We start from the raw sequence: 15,907 nt of genomic DNA on the forward strand, positions 1-15,907 counted from the left end.
TCTCTCCAGCTCATTAGCTGTGATCAACACGAGCAGCAGTGGAATGGGGCACAGCTCTGTGTGACACTGCTGGTCTCACATCTCACCTGCTGCAGGTGTGGGCCACAGCCCTTACTCTTCCCTGCACTGCTGCCAGCCCTGCCCACAAGGGAGCTCTCCTGGCCCTCCAGGGCTCCCAGAGAGTGCAAAGCCCAGGAGCTGGGGCAGAGTCATCTCTCCCCATCTCTTGGAGGCTGGATAAGCTCAGCCACAGCCTCAGACTTCACTCAGGGGACACCAGGAGCTGCACAACAAGCTTGTTACATGCAGATAAGGCAAAAAGTCACATTAAATTGTGCATGAAATAAAAACCTGACCCCCGGTGGAGGTGGCAGGATCAGGCAGCTGAGCCAGCCTTACCAGGGCTCTGTCGCTGCATCCTAATGCCAATGCAATTTCCACAGCCTCCAGCTCCACAATCCCTCCTTTGATGTGACTCAGTGATCTTTTCAGGTGGTTAATTCCACAACCTGATCTGCTTTAGCACTGGGGAAGGTTTATACCTGACCTGAATCTCTTCTTCTTTGCACAGAGCTGATGAGCCTTCATTTTATCCCTCACAGTTTTGTATAAGGGAAACTGTTTTTCTCTCACTTCTTTTCACATTTCAGATGTTTGTACAGCATTATTATATTCATGTGGATTTTGGCTTTTTATTGAAGTGGTATGAGAGAGGGGAAGAGAGGACACACCAAGAAAGGGAGATTTAGAGATCTCCATATTAAATTATGGGGGAAACTGAGCAAATATTTGGTATGTGTATACACTGATGTTAAGGTAAATACATGTAGGAGGATGCTGTATTTTCATATTTACAAAAAATGCACATACATAAGCACAAACTATTTTTCATCATAAAAATGCTTCATTAACCACTTGCTCTTTTAATGCTATACAAAAATTCCCCCCTTGAGATAAAAGAAGGAATTTTGAATGCCTCTAAATGCAGCCAAGCTGAATCTGAGCAAAGTCTCTGAGAGGGGACCAGGGAGGTGTTTCCTTATTTACATGTCACTTACTGAGCCTTGTGAGCCTTTTTTTCAGAGCACCTGATCCCAGAGCAGGATACCAGCACAGATGCCTCAGCAGCCTATAGATCCTATAGAGCAGGCTTTATCTATCTGCTTTTAATCTAATTTATAGATCATCAAGAATACATGTTAAAGGAGCCACAGAGAACAGCACTGTGGGCTAGTGCCTGAGCAGGAGCCCCATAATCTCCAGTGCCCTTTTGTTATAATGCCTTTAGCTCATCTCTGTGATGAGAGCTTAGGCTGCTGCTCATGTCCTGATCACACTGAGGTAGGGAATGGCACAGTCCTGGGCTTTACTTGTCCAGTCCCTGCATCTCTGCTCTGCACAGAGAACCTGTGCCTAGATACTTTTTAATGGGTGAATAGAGCTCAGACCCAGACATAAAATATGGCCCAGGCATACACTGGACAGGTGCTATGCTGCTGTGTTGGGCTTGTTCAGGCTACAGATTTTGTGAGGCCAAGCAGGACTTGGAGTTGCAGATAGTCAAAAGTCCACACATCCCTTGGGGCCAGCTGCTGACCCATGAGACCACTGAAGGCTTTCCATTCCCCTTGCAGAGTTTACCAACAAAGCCTCTCTCCAAGGCAACTCAGCTCCATGCTCTAAGCTGATCTTCCCATGGTTTACACTGAACTGAAAAAAAGGTCACAATTGTGCCATTCTCTGAGTATGAAGAAAAGCTAAGTGGTTTTCTTTCTGTGAAGCCTGAAAGGCATTTCAGATCTTGAACTGCTGGAAAACCAGCAACCCTCCCTATGATTTAATTTTCAAAGACATTGACTTAATTCCCAGAAGGCAGTGATAATGTTGGCTGTAATAAAGAGGGCTGTGCCTAAGAAGAATAAGAATTCCCCTCCAACTAATTTTTACTGCCTAGTTACATGAGAGCAGAGAGCTCTACAGAGAGAGGGTAGAAATTCCCTCTCCCTCCTCCCACCCCAGATACAACCAGGTCTGTCCTAGTGGGACAGATCCATGACTGCTTCCCACCAGCTTTACTTTAGTGTAAATGTACTGACCAAAAGAGATTATCTCTTCAGTCTCAATAAGCTTTATTTGCCTCTACATCCTGCAGATAGTTCCTGGTTTAATCCTACAATGCTAAGCTTAAATGACAAAATGATCAGAGGGAAAACCTGGGGGAAAAGTAATGATTTCTACCTACTCAGAGTATCCCTTCTGAGGGAGTCATTTGCTGTGTCTGGAGGTGCATTTCCCCTGTTGCAGGGAAATAGGGGAGAGCTGGCATTTCCAATCATCAGCTTCTGAAAGGCAAACTGAGTGCAGCCTGTCTGCTAAAATCTGGCAAGGACTGAATTATGCAGAGAAGAAAGGAGGACCATATCATTTGCACAGCATGCTATATATTTTCTTTCTCTGTGTTCTCGTTATGCCTCAGCAGTCTTCTCTACCAAAATACTGAAATACAATCCTTCCTTCTGAGAGCACAGTGAATAATTCTTTTCTAGATAAATTCAGTCCCAGGAAAGCCACTGATCTTAATGGCAGAGTAGCTGATTGAGCTAAGTCTCAATCCACTTAATGGCCAAATAATCTGAAATCTGCTATTAAAATTTTCATCAAAAGATGCTGGCAGGGAAAAACAGACTTCTGGCCTGTCATGCACCAGCAGTTACTGCATGAGACCATTCCCTTAGAAACGATGTTTTTCCGTAGCCAGGATGCCTGTGTGGCTGGCTGGACCTTGCTGCAGTGCCCCTCGTGTGTGCGCTGTGGCAGCCGGAGCTGCTGGCAGCGCGTGGGCCGGGCAGACGCTGCTCTTGTCAGCCACCTCCAACGCCTCTCCCACAGCAAATGTCATATAAGGGAGAACTGGAAAACACATTTGACTTACAAAACTATTCCCAGTTGCCTCCTGTAGAGTCTGGTGCTCTACCTCCTCTTTGCTAGTGGCCTGTATTTACTTTGTTTCTGCCTCCCGTTCCCTCTCCACATCAAGAAGAAGGTGATCATTCAGGTCTGAATTGTCACTACACCTACTTCATTATTTGTTTTCTGCATTGATAAGTGTATCTGCAGTCTTAAATGAGTCTTAAATACTGATTCTCCATTATGTATTGTATTTACTATTTTATTTTAAATTTGTCTATATTAAATATTTATTTTCCCAAAGGTTGATATACTCCTCTGGAATTTTATCATCTTACCTGCATTTCTCTTGTTTCTTCAATAATAAAAATTTTCAGGACTGAAGGGAGATTTTGGCCCCTTAAGGAATGGTTTCAGTTTTCCTAAGAGAGCGGCTGAGAAACAAATTTGTATTTCATATGATTCCATGTTAACAGAGGTTGACCTTATCTGAGCACAGCCTTAAAAGGAAAGTCTGTTCAGTCTCAGGCTTGAGAGTACACAGACATGTGGACCTTATGTAAGTAGTAATAAGTGTTTACAGCATTGCTCAGATATCTTCATTGTTCTTAGCTGTACTTTTGCAATGCTTTTGTTTGTTCAATTTCTTTTCTCTACTGTAATCTTAATGTAGTCATAATGGATTTGATTATATGTTGTTGCTCATTCTTGGCTTATTACAAACTGCTGGCAAACAATCCATGGCTCAAATGTACTTCTGCAAGATCAGCTGCTTAATAATGCCAAATAACAAACAAGTCCTTGGTGCAGAATCTGTAAACTGAACAAAGGGACACATCTCTGCAGTATGCTAAACAAGCCTCTGCCTGCAGTTAGCAGTGTGACTGACAGGTGAAGATAAAGGGCAGCAGTGAAGAAAACTGTTTTTTGAAGCTTACACAAAATACTTTTTTCTACAGAGCATGCATCACAAATATAGCAGAAGCGCCATGGACTAGCATACAGGATGCGTGAAAACTTTGGCGTGACCTGGATGTCTGATTTCAGCCCCTCTCATGAATAACACCCTTGTCCCAAACTTAAAACAGCACAAAGCCTCACAGCGTGTTTGTGCTCTTCTCCTCCTGGGAGACAAGAGTCTCGACAGTAGATGCCTATTTGTGAGTCATTGGATAAGAGAAATACCAACACTAGAATTTATAACAGCTCTGTGAAAAATCCAGCTCCTCATTTCCTTTCCATTTTTTCAGGCACTTACAACAAGCTCACTTTTGCAGTCAGGTGCAAATACTATATTAAATCCTGAGATTTTATTTCCTTCCTTATTTTTTTAACAACAAAATTGAAGCATCTATTAATTAATTTCACTTCTGAGACAACCTGTATGCCTCCATCACTTTTATCAGCTATCTCTTGTCCCATGCTTGGCTTGTAAGCTCTTTGGGCCAAAGACAGGTCTTCTCCATAGTGTTTTTGATTGCCAGAGTAATAGGAAAAGAAAATAGTAATAATAATCTGCTGGTGTTTTTTATAACAATAAATAAATGCTGAATGTTTCCTCAAGTGAACAAAACCACCATGTCTCGCTTTTAAAATCCTTAGATTTGAACCAATCACTCATGGAGTCATTTTCTATACATCTATATGATTTAGACTTGTATCCCTGTGAGACTTGTATCCCTGTGGAGGACATCTTGCAAGCACAGACTGAAGCTTGTTTGGCAAAGAACAAGCACATGTACTCCTAGTGCTGGGCTGGGCCTCCAGGGAGCAAGTGGTGGCTGCCCAGACACAGCTGGGTGACTCTGTGCTGATTAAACTGAGGGGTATTAATGCTGCTTCTTTAATCTGCTCTCATTCATACTGAGTCTGAGCAATGGTCTGAAACAGGACTGCACTCCCTGGAGCAGAGAGCCCTTTGTTAAAGGATGGCATTATAGGTGCAAAGCGGGATTTCTTCAGCCTTACCTGCATGAACAAACCAGCCAATACCAAATCACACACCAACATAAAACCCCAGCAAATTGATTTTAGGTTTAGATCAGACAGACACTGATCTATTTTCCAAACAAATACATGCAATGCTTTCAGTTTTCCCCAACTCTTCACTGAGTTGTGTTATTGTGGCTGAAGCAGCACAATGTGTAAACATTAAAAGGTCACCTCACAGCAAGCAGAACTGTGTGAGACACAACTGACCATCAGTAGGACAGAGATGAGATCATAGAAAAGTTCATGTTGGAAGGAACTTTTAAGGTCTTCTCATACAAACCCTCCACAGTGAACAGGGACATTTCAACTTATCAGGTTGCTCAGAGCCCCATCCAACCTGACCATGAATTTTTCCACAGATAGGGCATCCACCACATGTCTGGGCAACCATGTTCCAGTATTTTATCACCCTCATTGTAAAAAACTTGTTACTTCTAGCTACTCTAAATCAACCCTCCTTCACATTAAAACCATTGCTCCCTGTTCTATCACAACAGGCCCAGCTAAAAAGTTTTTCACCCATCTTTCTTGCAGGCCCCCTTTAGCTACTGGAAGGTACCATGTCTCCCTGGAGCTTTCCCTTCTCCAGGCTGAAGAACTCCAACTCTTTCAGCCTGTCTTCATAGGAGAGGTGCTCCAGCCACTTGGTAATCTCTCTGGCCCTGCTGTAACAGGTCCATGTCTTTCCCATGCTGAAGAAAAATAGACATGCAGACAGTCAGAAAATCCAGATGGTTTTTTCCTGTTTAAAATATTTTGGGGCATACATTCACTCCGAAAAAAAAATTGTCAAGATCCCATGATCTGAGTACACTATCCACTGCCATGTAGTGATGTCACAAACATTGGCATGTCCCTATATCCCTAGAGTTTACCACACAGAAATGGCAAATGTACCATGACCAATTTTATTCTGGAGAGTTTACAATACCTGATGCCTTTGTCCCACACTCAGTATTTTCTTACCAAGGCTGACACTGAAACCTGCAGAAGCTGAGTTTACTTGGTCACTTATGTGGCAATGCCTGCTCTGCACAATCCTGCATTAGGTTGCAGTTTTCTCCCAGGTGAAGTTCTCCTATGGCAGATGGGATTCCACCTCTTGTTCATGTCCAGAGGAGCTGAAAACAGCAGAAACTTTACTTAATTCGGCTCTCATAAAAATGAGCTCTGAAAATAGAGCAAAAGAACCTTTTCTTCTTACAGGGATACTGGAGGCCCATCTGAAACAAAGAACTTACCTTTGTTTGTGACTATCTGGCCAGCGTGTTCCACACATTCTCCCTATGTGTGTGTGGTCTTGTTCTCCACATAATCAAAGGTTGGGAAAAACCAAATGACCCATGGGGCAGATCTTTGCCCAGCCAAGACCACAGCAGCTCACTGTTGTTATCTTATTGTTGCTATCATATTTCTAGAGTCCCATACCTTCTGGGTGGTTTTCTCACAAGCATCTCCTCACAGCAGTGCTATTCCTGCTTCTTCATCAGGGCTCCTCCAAGGCTCTCCCTGACCAGCCAGCCCACCCTCTTTTATCCCAGTTATCTTCATTAGCCACAGCTGCCACCCAATTAAGGACATCATAGCTGCAGGCCATCAAGAGCAACTGGGACCTACCGGGTATAGGTAGGTCCCTATATATGCAGATATTCAAGTACTATATTTCCCCCTTTCCTTTTACTCACAGATATTCAAGTACAATACACATATTTTACTAGGACTCAAAGGCCACCTCTACTATAGTTCATAGTCCTTCAGCCTATATGGGGTAAAGTTATACTCAGTAAATTTAAGCTTGTTTCCATGAGATTGCTACTCCTTCACTGTATTTTCCTAGAATCACAGCCCAGAAATCATACACAGTGTTCTACATATATACAGCGATGCCTAAAAAATGCAGTACTGAAAAAAATGAAGATGTCTCAGAAAATTTTCTGCAAACCTTGCCTATTCTATTATTTTCAGCTGCTGTCATCTGATTAGAAGTACATCTTCACAGACTAAAATGTATAGAATTGAAGGAAGCAAGCAAATGCTATTTTTGTGAGTGTATTATCTAAAGTAGGACTTCCATCTGTTTCAGACCTAATTATTACATCATCTTTATGTAGCTTGATTTACAATGAGAGAATTAAATGCTTATGTGAGTGGTTCATACAATGTGAAACACAGCTGTCATTTTTACAGACAGAACAGGACAAAATGTTCTTGATACACTGACTTTCATTTTTCTACAGTGTATACAAAAAAATCCCTTTGTAGTAAATATTTTCCCCACTCTCTAAGTAATACACAATTGTATTTTGGGGAACCATACATACACGGATTGCAATAAAATGCTGGATATTTTCATCTGCCAAAGAAAAGACTGAGTTTAGTGATCAAAACAGCAGTCTCTTGGAAAAGCATTCAGCTGGTTCTTCCTAACCTAGCTGTTGCCAAACAAAGACAGATTAAGATTAATTACAGTAATTAAACAAAGGGACAGGCTACAGCATTAGTAGCAGCAATGTATCACAGTCATAGTTCCCAGACACTTTATTCAACAGGAAAACAGAAAATCACAGGAGTTCTAGTCGATGTTATGTATGTTTTCTATAAGGATTAACTCTTCAGCTGATACCAGTTACAAGGCATGTGCATGTATAGTTTGCTACAGCATGTCACTCTTCAAAACTCCCTTTAGCAAGTAAAAGTAAGCTAGATTTAGAACATATTTTTTGACTAGATTATAACCCTCTAAAATAGTTTAATGGGAGCAATTTTTTTAAACTACCAAATTTTTACTTTCATTTCAAAATTCATCTGACAAGCTGTAGTGAAAAGAGAGGTAGAATATAGATTAGGGTCTAGAAAAAGCTCTTGTTTCAAACCAGATAAGGAATAGTCTTATTTTAATTTTTTTTTCCCTTATCCAAGATCTTTACTTGCTTTTGGGTTGAGTTTTGGTTTTGTTATTGCTTTTTGTGTGTTTGCCTCAAAAGAACTATACCCTGTGTGAGGCCTGTTTTGGTCACATCAAAGGTTCAGGTTACAGCGTCACCAGGCTCCCAGCAGGACTCTGCAAATTAGCTGTATTGCATTCAGAAGGCTTGGCTGTGTATCCATTCTGAAAGCCAGGATATTGGCTTTTGTTTTCTCAGAATGAAAAACCAAAGACTGTTGGATCTCTCAAACACACACCCTGTCAGGGTAGAAAGCTAGATTTAAAAAACATGTTCATATTTAGGATATTCCAAGGGATATAAATAGTCTTGGACCAATAGTTTATGGACTCAGCATAAATTCCATGTGTCTCCAAAGCTTCTGCTCTCCCAGGACTTTTCCCATCCCTTTTGTCCCCACAGAGCTGAACATAAAAGCAGTCTCAGCTTAGCAAAACATGATCAGGGATTATGTCAATTAAATTTAAAAAAGAATTCCTCTTATGTCCACTTCTTCAGTGTGGCACAGACACAACCTGTTTTGCCGGGGTTGGCACAGCTTAAGGCTTAGTCATTAGTCATTAGGACAGAAATACACACGTTAGGAAATCAATAGGCAGTTTTGCAGCAGAGAGGTAGCAGAAAATAAACAGAGCTTTACTCTAGGAAGCAATTATGCATTTTCCTCATTTAAACTTTGAACTGGAGAGTGAATCTGATGGTGGGAAGAAAACATTAGGCACAACTGAGGAGGGGAGAATGTGTCCCTTGCAAGTAATTTCCCATGAATAGCTGCCTGCTCTGACATCTTTTGATCGAGCTATTTCTAGAGCTAACCCTCTGCTTGTAAATACTAATGGTGCAAATACTTGATGCTAATCTTGTTTCAGAAATGTTTCATCTTGGCTAGGCAGTAATAAACACTGAACCAGAAATGCTAGGAGCCCAGCCACGCACAAGGCCTTGTTATAACAAATCAATAGTGGAGGTAGGTGAAGACCAGAAGGATGTTCAGATGCCTTTGTGGTTCTTCAAGAACATTTTGATTCAGTCAAGATCTGTTTTGGCTTTCCCTTTGCACAAGAAAATTTTAGCTTGTGTAAATGCTCACAGAAAAAAACTGCTAGTTCACAGGTTGAAGTTTGCTTGATGAGAAAAGAAAATTTGATTTGGTGGAGAGAACAAGACCCGTGTAGTGCAGTCATCCATCAGGACAGTACAGGCAAAGCAAAGGGGTAACTGCTCTCCCCCCAGGTACAAATTACAGGAATAGCCATTACACACTAATCATGTACTTTTAGAAAGAGAGTCTATAGTATGGGCCAAAAATGGATTGTGGATTTTTAAGTCTCCTTAAAGGAGTCAGATTTTCAGGATCCAAAGTTCTCAAGACAATCTCATTCTTCAGTTGTTTTTGAAAGTCATACTGTATAGATCACAGTGTTTTAAATAACAACCAAACTACAAGTTGGTTCTTATTGCAGTGAATTATTATTATTACTATTACTTGCATTGCTATTGACAAAGATTGGCAGCATGGATGAAACAACTGGAGACAGGTCTCTTTGAAGGAAGTTTTGTAAAATATGCAACACAAAAAAGACAAGCTCAGCTCTAAATAGCTTCCACTCTCAATGATGCATTAAGGGGAGAGAGAGAAATATTCATTTTCCTTATTCAGTGCGTTGATAGCATTGAACTTTCACCACTTATCTGCGGCTAAAGGCTGTCCTCACTTATGCCAAATAAAGGGTAATAATAGCAACAAGTGTCACTGGACAAAAGTGGTGAGTGAGTCTTTGGTACAGCCTGTTATTGATAAGACTCTGATCCCCTGCCCAGCTGAAGAACAAGACTACAGCTGCCAAACAAAGCGCTTTTGTTTGATGTGGGAGCTGCAGCCATGCAGGGAAAGGTGCCAAGTATGATTCTGAAGTAGCCTTTTAATAGCAGATAGCTAAAATGAGAGGTTGCACTGAGTGGGAACATAGCACATGTGGGGGGAGGCAGTTTTGCTTGATGTGTGAAAGCTTACTGTTTATACAAGCTGATGCACATGGCATTACATAATTGTAATTGGATGCTTTTTTGTCTCAGGAGACATCTGAATTGTAGCTTAATCATTTGTACGTGACATCCTGCAGTTCCTATTAACAAAACAAAAGTTTTGAATTGTACAGATATTAAAAAATCCCAAATAGAGTTTAGCAGGGACCACAGCTTTCTTTCCATAGCTTTGCCTTAGACCCCCTATAACCAGCATGATGTTTATGGAAATGTATTTCAGGGTAAATTATTAAAAATGCAGACAGTAATGCTGTGATTCTGTTTCATTCCAATAAAAAAAGAAATTGGTACTGTAGGATAAAAGTCAACAACTCATTACACAAGTCACCATCTAGTGGTATGTAAGAACATGAAGTACGGTTCTTTAAGTTTAGATGTTAAATAAACCTTGGCACCTTAGGCACTTAAAATAACCTCTTCAGTGCTGCTCCATATTAATTTGTGAATACATATATGGGCCATATGTGAATATATGGTTATTGCATATATATTCTGGTTTTAGATGTATGTATAGCTGTAGTATAGAGTGATATTTTGAGTAAATTTGGTGTTATTCTATGCAAAGTTTAGTTGCAACAAGGTTTTATGACATGTACTTAAAATTATGGAGCACAACAGTTTGTAGGGTACATGTTTTTTAGACTTTTTCTCTTCTCTTCATGCATTTATGTGTGCATTTCTTTATGTGCATCTGTAGCTGTATTTGTGTGCCTGTAGCTGATGTTCCAGAGCATCCCATGGAAGGGGTCAGTCTTTCTTACTAGGCAGCTGAGTTGCAATGCAACTCAGCGGTTTGCAGTGGCAAACTTGTGGTTTGCCTGTACTGTTTGGTTACTGCAGGAAGAAGTGACATCTCCCCCACTGCAGCTATCTGTTCAGAGGGAAAGCTATTAGGACTGACAGAGAAGTTCATTCTTGCTCATTATATTCCAAGCCCTTACAGATGAGGCAATTTTTCACTCTTCTCAGTTGTGATAAAAGCTGAGGACAAATACAGCATTATACTCTATTCAGCCTGTATCTAAAAATGTTCTGAATTTATTTATCTCTGAAGAAAAGCTGTATGCAAGCCAGCACTTTTTCTCTCCCCCAGTCTACCTTTCCTATTTGCATTTATATTTAGCATTATTTCACTTGGGGCCAAATCTTTGAGACATTATTTGACTTTAACTCAATCTCTCTTCCTGCATTAGTCACCATATGAGATTTGTCCAACAAAGGACTAAATTAAAACTTTGCAGACAGGATGTGCACTAGAACTTCCTGATGAAACAAAAAACACAGGGCAAGCAAAATATGACATCAGATTACAAAGGTATACTGATGGCAAGCCTTCTGCTCCCGGGCTTCCAAAATGCCAGAGGATACATGGGGTGGAGCTGGAGGCAGAGAAATAAGATAGGCTTGGTGCAAGGAAGGATGATCTGCAAATAAAGAGCTATGATTAGTACTTGGCCATGTGCAGCTTTTGTTGCTTGGACTCCCACAGAAAGAGCAGTTTGGCCTGTCACAGAAGCTAATAGCAGGTGCTGACCAATTCACCCTTCTCCCCACAAGGCTGCTAAGAGCAAGAATTTGACCATGCCATGCTATTCTAACTATCCTCTCCTTTTGGGGGAAATTTATCATGGAGATCTCTAAAGTTAAGGCATTGTGATGGGACATCTTCCACTGGTGAGTACTGCAGTGATTGAGCCAGACTTCATTAAAGGCAAGAGCACGAAGGAATGCAATGGAACAATCTTATAAAGCACCAGGTGAGCTTTGGGGATGAGTCTTCCTAAAACCTAGTCTGCAAAGCAGGGACTTTTAAACACTTCTACCAATTTTCAGTACAAGGAGTTCCTGCCTCCTTGTACTGAAGCTGGAATAAGGAGAAGAGTGAGTATTTTCTACGTGGACTGATGCACTGGATTTGATTCCTTCAGTAGTACACATCAGGGTAGTACACATCAGCTTAGTCACAGGACCTGCCTATACCCCTCACTTATACTGCTTTAAATGCAAATCAAATATTTTACCTTAAATTGCTGCATTTAGCTAATGCATTTTAGCCCACATTTATTTTAGTCTAGGAGCAGGAATATGGCCACTTAGTTCAGCTCAGCTCAAGAGGTAACTGCTTAGGTCTTAGTTGCCTTCTGGAATTTTAAAGTCTGCCTGGATAGTTCTCTGTGGAGTCTGGGAAGGGGAAGAAAGCTGAAAGGATAGGCTCTTGGACACAGTAATGTCCCTGCCTCAGATATCCTAAGAGCCCTGATGCCAGTAGGAAAAATGCAGATTCATACTTCCCCAGATTATTTACTAACCTTAAAAATTCAATTCAGTTCTCTCCTGAAGGAATTTCCTGGCTTCCTATTCTATTTTCTTTTTAAAGGCATGCAATGTTACAAGTGGCCAAAGGCGCGTCTTGCCTGATGTCTACTTTTTACGTGTTCTTTTAAAAAAAGGCTTTTTGCAGATGACATCTAAAAGGCAAGGTAGAACACTTGAATCTGAGGCTTTGTAGCACAAACACAGAAGAGTTGGCCAAAACACTCTAGAAGAAAAGAAAAAAATGGGTTTAGGAAATGCTAAGGCTCCACTGCAATTGCTGGATCACTGAGGAAGATAAGTAACAAGGATAAGCCGCTACAAGTGGTGTCAACTGGCACTGCTGATGTAAATTCAGGGGCACTACATGGATTTTCACCACTGAGAGCTGAGGACTGTGACTAGGGAGGAATGTGTAACAGCCTTGTGAGGCACAGATTTTCCTTTCTGTGGAGAATATTGTTTCAGTCTCTCCCACGGTTTGTCAGTGACTGCTCCCTGGTGAGAACATGAAGAAATTGTCAGGTCTATTAACCTTAACAAATGTAAATATGAACCCAAAATGTGGAAAAAATGCTTGGATCTGAGATGAATTTCATTCTAACAGACTGCACAGCTAAACAGTCACTTATGCAGCCAACCCAGCAATAGCAGCCACTGAAAAAGAAAATTGTTCACTTCCCTCCTTTCCAGTTGTCCTTCCTTCCTGTTTCTTGTTTTGGTGGCACCTCATGTAAACAGCTCCACTGAAGGAGGCTGGAGTCACTGATGTGATTTATCCCAAATAAATTACCTTGCAAATGCAGGTAATTTATTTCTTCTCCAGTCAAGACTATTGCTCACAATTTTTCTGTACAACTGCAAACAAATCTCACTCACCAATTCACTCACAAAGCTGCTGCTAGGACTGGAACCAGGAGCTATATCCTCTTATTTCTGTTCCCTGAAAGAATGGCATGTCCCATGTCCCCTGTCCCACAGGGAAAGAGGTATTCTTTCATCTGATAAAGGCTGTTCCTGACTATGGGAAAGTGTATGGCATCAGACTATGACCAGTGCTGCAAGACTGCTTGGAGCATGGCTTAGTTTGGGATGGAGTCCATAATGTTTACATTTCCCATAAAAACTGTTGCAATAAAAACAAGTGATCAAAAAGAGACTTAGCCCACATTTCCATGTCTGCACTCATACAGGAGGGCCTGAGGGATACCACTGCACAGGACTGGGATGGCAGGAGCTGTGGGAAATGGCCTATTTCTCCACATTGTGAAAAGGCCTTTACAAAGTTGCTTCCTGCAAGGACCATTGCCCTGCAAGGGTTGGGATAGGGCTAGAGGGAGAATTGGACTAGGGAATTCTTTACTTGGCAGATCTTTTGCATTTCCTGCCAACATACACAGACATGCCTGCAAAAAATGCAGGAAAATCTCCCACTAAATTTCAGTCTGCCTTTTAAGATTGGGCAATACTTGCAAAGCAACTCTGCAGCTTAAGGTAGAGAGAAGCCACAGTTTGGTTTATGCTCTCAGATTCACTTCTCCAAGATCAGATTCATACAGAGACAGAAAAGTGTGCACTGCAGTTTTTAAGGAGTCAGAGGCTGGATTCTCCTTGGTGTTCCCATGGCCCAGTTATGTACTGAACAGGAAGACTCCCAGGCTCAGGCCTATAGTCTGTAGAAGCTGAAGGTGTTCCAGCCAGGGCTGCCCACGTGTGTTTCTGTTTCTCCAGCTGTGCCTCTGCTGCTGCCTCTGCCTCACCATCATGGCACACACTTCTGCATCTCAGCAGCTTCAACTGTGCATCACACAGGTTAAACTGCTGGGCAGCGAGGATGGAGTTAGTGTGAAGCGCTGGGCTCCTGTGTGCTGTCAGCTCTGTGCTCCAGATTGCAAAATGTATTCTATTACCATCTGTATGGCAGTTGTCTTTTCTCAAGTGGGCAGTTTTCCTTATCTGTCTCTGAGTGATGACAATCACTCATCCCTCGGGAGGGGACATCTGCTGATAACAGCAATTGAATGTCACTGCATGACTGATAAGGACTATAACATCCCATTATAAGATGCTCCGCCCAGAGGGAGGAGCCAAGCATTGCTTCCCAGATATAATCCGGAGGTTCTGAAACACCAGCACGGCTTCCCCACTGGATTTCCCAGAGGAACAGCTGCCTCTTCTTCCACTGGATCTTCAGAGGAAGACTACACCCTTTCTACAGGACCCCCTGATCCAACAGAACCACACCTGACACTCCAGGAGGACTGCAGCCACATTTCCAATTGGACTGCTACCAACACCATGACCAACAGGGTGTCAGTTTGGGTTCTGACTCTGTCAGTGTTGTTCTGGTGTACTGCATTGTTTATTTTATCCTTTTATTTTCTTCCCTATTAAAAAACTGTTATTTTCTGCTCCCATATCTTTTGTCTGAGAGCACCTTAATTTAAAATTTATAGCAATTTGGAGGGGTGGGGAAGGTTTACATTCTCCATTCTCTTTCTTTTTACATTCTCTTTCAGGGGAGGCTCCTGCCTTCCTTAGCAGACTCCTGTCTTTCCAAACTGAGACATTCTGTTAGAGAGTAACGCCTTCCAGCCAGGGGTAAAAGTTTGTCTGTCAAACCCTCTAAGTGCTGGGGCTGTGCCTGGGAACTGGAAGTCCAAACCTGGAGACAAGAGACACTGAAAGCAGAGTAGGGGAGAGAGACTCAAATTTTGTCTTTTCCTTGGCTGGTTCATCAGTTACCTGTGAAGGTGGTTTTCAACCTCCAAGGTCTCATTGAGGGCTCGGGCGCTGGCACTGTGCATTCAGGTGCTGGCAGGAACACATCTTCCTCATTCTGCAACAGCAAACAGGATTCTCTCTGCTTAACAACCAAGTGTTCTAGGATACTTGCCCAAACAGCAGACTTTGAATTTCTGAGTGAGAAAATAAATATAAAATAAGAGATAATTCCAAAGCATTAGGAAAGTTGCCTCTATATGCAAGAATATTGATGAATACTTTCCATACTATAGTGGCACTATAGAGTATATTCAATTGGACAAGGATTAAAAACAGGACTAGATTTGTCAGAATAACTTTAAAGCATACATGGACATTGGGTTCCTCTAGCTCCATTTGGATTCAAAAAAATTTATACTTACAGTTCTTTTCTTCCCTTTAAAAGAAGACATTTAAATGGAGATTTTATTTTATTTTGGAGCTTTCTTGTGTTTTTCATTTTCCAAGTCAGAGGTAAAATGGGTAGCCCTTCATTTTATTTAGCACGAAATGAATTACAAGAAAGTGGCACCTCTAGGAATAAAATGCCTTCAGTCTGCATGTTCATGTAAGTGTAAAACGTACTGCAAGGCAGATTGCTTCTCCAATTTCACTACACATTTGTAATAATAAAAAAGTGGACTCTGAGGAGAAGTGAGCCAAGGGCTGTATGATTTGAACAGCTACATTAACACACAAAGAAAAAGGAGCAAAAGTTCTAGACAGTTCTCTATTAATAGAAAAATAAAACAGCACACAGAAATGCATAAAGAGGCAGTAAATGATAGATTGGATGATGTACATGGTAAGAGCAAATCTAGACAGATTTCCATTTGAAAATAAATAAAGGCTCCCAGTGGCAAGTAAATCAGGGGAAGGGAGGCAGAAACAAATGAGCAGACAGAGGAAGGGAGGAGGGATCATACATTGCAATGTACAGT

General features: G+C 41.5%; 1 long non-coding RNA gene across 1 annotated transcript in view; it reads right to left on the reverse strand.

The window, feature by feature from the left end:
• LOC141728741 (uncharacterized) overlaps positions 1–15,119 on the reverse strand; it is a 29,659-nt gene extending 14,540 nt beyond the window's left edge. Inside the window, exons 1-2 of the long non-coding RNA XR_012579889.1 lie at positions 14,949–15,119; positions 5,866–6,020 (exon numbers count right to left, since the gene is read on the reverse strand). This is a non-coding gene — a long non-coding RNA (uncharacterized LOC141728741). The remainder of the gene's footprint in view (positions 1–5,865; positions 6,021–14,948) is intronic.
• Between the last annotated feature and the right edge of the window lie 788 nt (positions 15,120–15,907).

This window comes from Zonotrichia albicollis, chromosome 1 (assembly GCF_047830755.1).
Source record: "Zonotrichia albicollis isolate bZonAlb1 chromosome 1, bZonAlb1.hap1, whole genome shotgun sequence".
Taxonomy (NCBI): domain Eukaryota; kingdom Metazoa; phylum Chordata; class Aves; order Passeriformes; family Passerellidae; genus Zonotrichia; species Zonotrichia albicollis.